The following is a 7347-nucleotide window of genomic DNA, read 5'->3' on the forward strand; positions in this document are numbered from 1 at the left end:
GATCTTAATTTGGTAAAAGTCCTCCTTTGACCAATTTGTGTTGAATCCATTTCCCCTCCCTCTTCATCTCATTCCCCTTCTTTATTCGTTCATGTCATGGACCTATGATATCTCTATATCCTAAGGCTAGTTTATTGCAATATCAACATAAGTATGGATGAGATTAGATCCACCATTTTTGCATATTCTTTTTGTGTGTGGTATGTTTCATGAGCATAGTTCATTATACTCTGTCTCTGACATGCATTAACACCAAAATTCTATTGCCCGACCTCAAATAGTTGTGATTTCTACATAAGTCCAATTAAATTGCTTGACATAACGCTAAATTTGTGATACAAAAGGCATAGCATTCTAGTTAGTGAGATTGTAAGTCTCCCCTCTTTCATGGTATTATGTGGAAACTTGGCCTTTTTCCTTCCTTTAGAAGATGTCTTGGTTCAAGGATCCATACTTGTGATAAGTGGGTTGAGTGTTCTCCAAAGAATGACCTAAACAAAAACAAAGCAAAAGCAATACTAACTTCTAATCAATTAACAACTAATATTTAATTTCAAGCCATTTACTTTTATGCACTTTAATTTTAAGCTTTATTCATTTGCCATTATTCATACCATTCAATTTGGTTACTTTAATGCCATTTTCACTTTGCCCACTTCGGCCATATTTTGTGATATATTGTGTTTGTATATACTTGTTTGTTTGTTTGGTCTTTTGAACTTAATGTATATAATAAGAAAAAAAACCCTTAAAAAAACATCTTGTGTGGATTGATGGTTTGATCTGAGACTTTTGGACTTAGAATTTAGACAACACTCCCTATGCAAAGGACTTGACCAATGTCAGCTTTCCTGAAACCAAGTGCTTGTGAAGTGAACATTCATCTGATACAACATGGAAATCCATTTGAGTTCATCCGCAACATGATCATTGTGAAGCTGTTATTTTCAACCTGTGTCTTATGCCATCTTTGAAGTCATCTGATACATGGGAAATTTTGAAGAAGATCATGGAGTTGCTAAGCTTGGATGTGGCTATCTTTATTTGATGCCTTGCTCTTCACCTTGCTATTTGTGTATTGATTATTGCTTGATTATAAAGTCCAAGGGAAATTTGGGTTTCTATCTGACATTCTTGTCTATTGGATTGCAGCCCATTGGTCAGATATTTTCAACTCTCAACTTTTAAATTTGTGCTTAGGATTAGTCTCTTCATCTCCTCCACACTTCTTTAATTTCAAAACCTCTCCCCCTTTTAAAAATCTTCTTTGCTTGTGTCTGTTTTCTAAACTTAGACCATATTGCAAACTAGAAACTTTGGCCTTATGCCATCGCATTTTCAAACTCATTTTCTTAAACAAACTTGTAAATAAACTTAACTATACTTGACTTAAAATTTCCAAAAGACAAAAAGAACTAACACTCATTCAAACCATTTTAGGCCTTTTGTGCCTTTATTAAACGTAAAATCTTGTTAAAAGCAATGCACTCACTTTGAAATTGATACCACAAACTACGAGGTTTTGATCCCTGATTTTATGTTGGTACGTAGGCACAAGTCCGAAGGTCTTGTCAAACACAAAAATATAATTTATGAATTATTTTCTCATCCCTCCACTCTATTAATTGCAAACATCATTTGTATATAAACACATATGCACACAAGAAAGGGCTCCCTAGGAGTACCTAGGACATTTTGGGTGCTAACACCTTCCCTATGTGTAACCAACCCCCTTACCTGTAATCTCTGGCATTTTATTAGTTTTGATTTGAAAACTTCTTATCTTTTGTGCTTTGTTCGTACTTTTCCCTTGGAAATAATTAAAGCGCGGTGGCGACTCTGGTTTTATTGACGTCTAGCTTATCCATAGCTTGGTGGTCATGAATTTACCTCTACAGTCACGAGAACCACACCCAGAAAGATTCACTTGGAAGTAATTTTGTCCTGCGAGAATTTGCTACGACAAGGTATTTTCATTTCGAGTTGATGACTCTGGGAACCTTCTAGGAACTACCTTTGAGTACTAGAACCTACTTGTGAGGGGGATATGGGTTATTCTGCAGGAAACCATAGACTATACATACCCTATTCTCATGCATATGCCAAACCTTTGATCCTACATCAGGCAATATGCGCATATTATCCAGATTATTTTGTGCTGTTAACATACATTATTGCATTTCATTTTTTCATTGTTGTATATATGCTAGAGTTTTGAGCTTCAGTTATTATACCATCAGTGTTTTGAATCTATGGATGTCATATAATTATCTGTATTCCATCCCCAACATGTGTGTTCATTCATTTGCATCTCATGCCTATCAACCCGAAAGAGCTCACCTTGTCCTTTTATCAGCCAGAAAGACAGCGACTCTTCGACACCAGTACTTCACGAGAGCTAACAAATCAAGAATCGTGGCAGATATAGAATAAGATAATTCTACCTACAGAGAAAAGTTGGCTCAGATCCAAGGGAATATAGACACCTTCCAAGGTAACATGAACACCATAATGGAGTACCTTAAGGCTCAAAAGGCTACTACCTCCACCTTTGCCAATCCTGCTACTGTTATGGTTACTGATGCCATTGTTGTTGTCACCACTCATGTTGATGCTATTGTTAACACTATGATTCGACCTGTGGTAAGCTAGTCTATCTGTCAGTCGGGTCCTAGTAGGCATGTTGTTTCCTATCTGTGGGCTTTACCTCTAAATTTTACTCCCCAAGTTGCTAATGATAATGATTTTATGCCATATCAATCGTTTGTTGTACATCCTGCCAATGGGAACTCTAATTCCCATCCTTGGGGCATGACCACTCACTCTCCTCAGATGGTTAGTGTTGATAACCATGAGATCAACCCATAACAGGTCCTTCAAACTTCTGCACCAGTTATTGTTGAAACTCCTAATGATAACTATGATGAGTAGAGAGGCCTAGCCTTCGTTTTCGTCTTCCTCATTGGGCTACTCAACCTGATATTCAAAATTTGGATCAAGGTGTTCAGATACCTTCTTCTTCCCCTGGGGCATCTTCTGCTATTGCACCTCAATTTGTGTATTCTATGGAACCCTATGCTCCATATCAGGGTTAGTATGGTCAGATTGTTAGTAAGATGGTTAACCTAGGATTGATGTATCCTCAAGGGTAACCCTAGTTTGCTTCTCCTTCAGTCCTTGCTCAGGAAACTTCTCAGGTTGCTCAACTCCCCAATCATCAAGCTAGTCTTTAGCCTGCTAATTAGATTACTTTTGGTTCAGATTAAAACATTCATGCATACTATCAGTCACTAGATGAGAGGATAAGAGCCATTGAAGGTTTCTCCGCTTCCAGTATGGATGCTAAGGACCGATGTCTAGTTCCTAATGTTGTGCTTCCTCCTAAGTCCTAAGCGCCAGACCTACAAAAATACAAGGGTTTAAGTTGTCCCAGAAGTCATGTTATTTTATATTGTAGGAAGATGGCATCCTACATTGATAACGATGAGCTTCTTATCCATTGCTTTCAAGACATCCTATCTGGGACATCCTTGAATTGGTGCATGAGCTTGGAGCACCGTAAAATCAGATTTTGGAAGGACTTGTCTGAAGCCTTTCTCAAGCAATACGAGTATAACCTGGACATGGATCCCACCAGGTTACAACCGCAAAATCAAGTCTGCAAGAGCAACGGAAGATTCAAAGAATACGCTCAGAGGTGGCGTGAAATGGCTTCTCGAGTTAGACCTGCACTGACAGAAGCTGAATTGGTTGATATTTTTATGAACACTTTTCAAGGTATGTACTATGAGAAGATGGTTGGTAGCTCGTCATTCAACTTTGCCGACATAGTAACTATCAGAGAACGAATTGAGAATGGGCTGAAAACAGGGAAAATTTCTAGTGTTGTTAATCAAACATTGGTTAAGAAATCTCAGGGTTTTTCTAAGAAGAAAGAGGTTGAGACAAGTGTTGTGATAGAAAATGTCTACCCTTAAGTTCAAGCTCCTATGGATCCCGTGTCATACTATCCTTGCATGTACATTGTCGCTACCGAATATCAGCAACATGCATACTAACCTCAGTATCAGCAGCCTCCACAGGCTCAAGCTCCCCCAAGTCAGCAGCCTCAGAACAATAAGGGTCAAGGGTAGAATCGTCGTGGGAATAATAATTGGAATAGGAAACGTCAGTATGATCAGGTTCCTGTACCCTATTCATAGTTTCTACCATATCTTGTCCGGAAAGGGGCAATTATGCCAAAGGAGATTCCACCTGCCACTTTCCCTTATCATGCAAAGCATAATCCTAATGCCTCATGTGCCTACCATGTCGGGCACATAGGACATTCTACCGAGGATTGTTGGCCTCTCAAATCCATAGTACAAGAGCTGATTGATCATAAGATCTTGTCATTCTCTGAGGCATGGCCCAACGTCATAACTAACTCGTTGCCAGATCACTATGGAAAGATAGTGAATGCAGTTATTGGTGAGGATTCCTCAGATTCAGTTACCTCTTCAGATGAGTATGAAGGCTAGACACATCAGCAATATCATGTTCTTCAGTCATGTCTCATTTGTAATCTTTTCTTGTTTTTTATTTATTATTCATTTGTAAAACTTGTCTAGTTTTTTGATGATAATAATATTGAAATAAATGTGCATGTTTTGTTTAAATCCATCCGTCTTCACTCATATTTTGTTTTAACAGTATCAAACTGTTGCTCAAGCAAAATCAAAAGAGAATGATGCAAATGGAGTATGCACGATCGTTACCTATATGCTTTAAATAAAACCGTGCTGGTGATGTATGACATTGTTCAAATCCCTAAACACCGGAGATATAAGGAAGTTAATCCTTAGTCAACCCCTTTTGGAGCTTGAAGTAGGAGTTTCTATCTTTGAATATAAAATCCTCATGTTTAACCAGGGGCAGGGTAGTCTTCAGTTAGTTTGACCTTGCGTTCAAAATTCAAAAGGAGAATATCTCATCAAGTGATCAATTATATCATATCCCTCTCAAGAGGATATAATCACATATTCAGAATGATTATCCCTTACCAACAGTAGGAGTGAGACAGTCACAAACCTTGTAACAAATCAAACAAACAAATATCACAGGATTTGCTCCAATACAAAAGAAAAGATCAAAAAAATCAAAAGGAAATCAAAAGGCCACTAAGTTAAAAGCTTGAAAACAAGATTGACTTAGGCCAAAGTTAGGGCATCCCGGTGGAATGCGAATCCCAAAGGATTAGTCCAGGAAAAAAATAAGGGAAAGCCAAAGTAAAACAAAAGAGTAGAGGATTAATAACAAAACTCCTCAGCGAGAGAAAATTTATGGCTGCAAACAAAACAAAAGGTGTGTGACTGTCGCTCAAAACTCTTATGGGTTTGTTTATCTGTAATTTCTGACAAACAACCGCTAGTCCTCCAACATTATTAATCTTGGTAACTTACAGGATCGACTAGATTGATCCTAGGACATGTGTCTCAAGAACTAGTGTTAAGGTGATTTGATTCATGATTAAGTTTGTTTCTGGTTTATGAATGGTAATTAGGATTCTTTATCTAGTGTTAATGGTACAAAGTAAAGAGTGTTTCGACAATAACTATAAACGAAATCTAAAGGCTTATGACTTTAAAGATAAAGGACAAATGGCAGTAATTCTGTAAAAATGACTTTTTTAAGATAACAAAGGTAATTGGCAAAAGTAAAGATGAATAACTTGAAGTAAAAGGTTTTGAGTTTGAAAAGGTGTTGGAAATAAAGGTTTGGCGAAATGTAAATGTAAAGGTAAAAGCAAATGACGAAAGACTTTGAGGATAAAGGCAATTCGACAGAAGGCTTAAATAGAAATAAAGACAGTAAATGGTTTAATTTAAGTAACTTGCATTAAAAAGATAACATGAAATGCAGTCATGGTGTTCTTCATACATACATTTTCACCAAAGACTCGTTTCTCTCGCTCCGGTACTTTGAGTATTTTTAGTGAATTTTTGTATATCAGTTTGAACACACCATATCTAAAAACTAAGACTCCTATTTATAACAATTCGACCCTAACGGTATCTACACAGATGATTGCCACGTTCGACGTTTTCAAGCGCTGCGTGTCTCAGATGCTTCCACACGTTCGCCTGACGAAACTACTTCGTTTGAATTTCAAATATTTCCCGCTCGAAGCTTCGAATCTTCCAAACGCCTATGTCGAAGAGAACCTGTGGAGATCCTAAAATCTTCTAAGTATTAAGCTTCGACAAAAAGGTCCTTTCCCCCAAGAAAAGGATTTAATAAATAGCTTCGACAAAGCCATTTTTATATTGTTCTCCAAAACATAATATTTTCAAAGAACTTCAACCTAATGGTCGAAATCTCCATCTAACAAATTGCCCCCAATAAATGTCTATTTCGAACCAATGCAGAAATGGGCATTTCTTGTAATCACCAGATTTCGACCAGAGACCTTTCATAGACCTAAAAGTCCATAACTATCGATTAATCATGACTTACTTTTTCAAAACGTCTCATCAAGACGTGCACGCAGTTATTATCATGAATTTCAACTTCCAAGAAGAATGAACAGTAATCCTTGCACCTTCTTCACAGAAAAGCCACCACATGGCCCACTACCTTTGCAAAGTGTAACCAACCAACTCGTAGGTTAACACTATAAAATCCCATTGTCACTTCCTTTCCCTTTTTTACAAAAATCTTTATCTTCAACCTGAGTTCATTTCCAAACTTCTCTGAAACGTTTCTTCCTCTTCAAAACCCTAATCTTTCAAAACCTCAAAAAACCCATAACAATGTCTTCTGATAAACAGCAAAAGAAATCAAAGAACATTAAAGGCGCTGGATCCTCAAAGAGTTCTGTTTCTCAAAACATTCCAACAAGCAAAATCATAACTGTTGGGAATCAGGAGTACATTACTCCTCCAAAACTCATCAAAGAACAGAAAGCAATATATGCTTCCCAGGTAATGATTCCGTCTTTACTTTCTGGAAATACTTTAGGATTTTTAGGTCCATTAGTTCCTGGAGGACATTTAGAGAAACGCGTAAAGATTTTTCCTTGTTATCACACTACAAAACCCATAGCAAACAAAAATGTTTCCTCTAGAAATGCTGAAGATTCAGTCCAAAGAGAGGCTTTTCAACTAGTTTATATCACTGATAGTTTCAGACCCTTTCGTTCTTGTCCAACTTTAGATAAATCTTATTTAGCTTGGTTGACGAAAGTTGAGAAAAAGAAAGCTCCATTTTGGAAAGAATTGGGCATTTTCGACCTGATTCAGATGTCGAAACAAGGGTTTAGCTACTGCCAACCTTTGTTACTATCTAGTCTGTATTTCTGGGATAGTA

The sequence above is a fragment of the Lathyrus oleraceus genome, chromosome 3, assembly GCF_024323335.1.
Source record: "Lathyrus oleraceus cultivar Zhongwan6 chromosome 3, CAAS_Psat_ZW6_1.0, whole genome shotgun sequence".
In the NCBI taxonomy this organism is placed as follows: domain Eukaryota; kingdom Viridiplantae; phylum Streptophyta; class Magnoliopsida; order Fabales; family Fabaceae; genus Lathyrus; species Lathyrus oleraceus.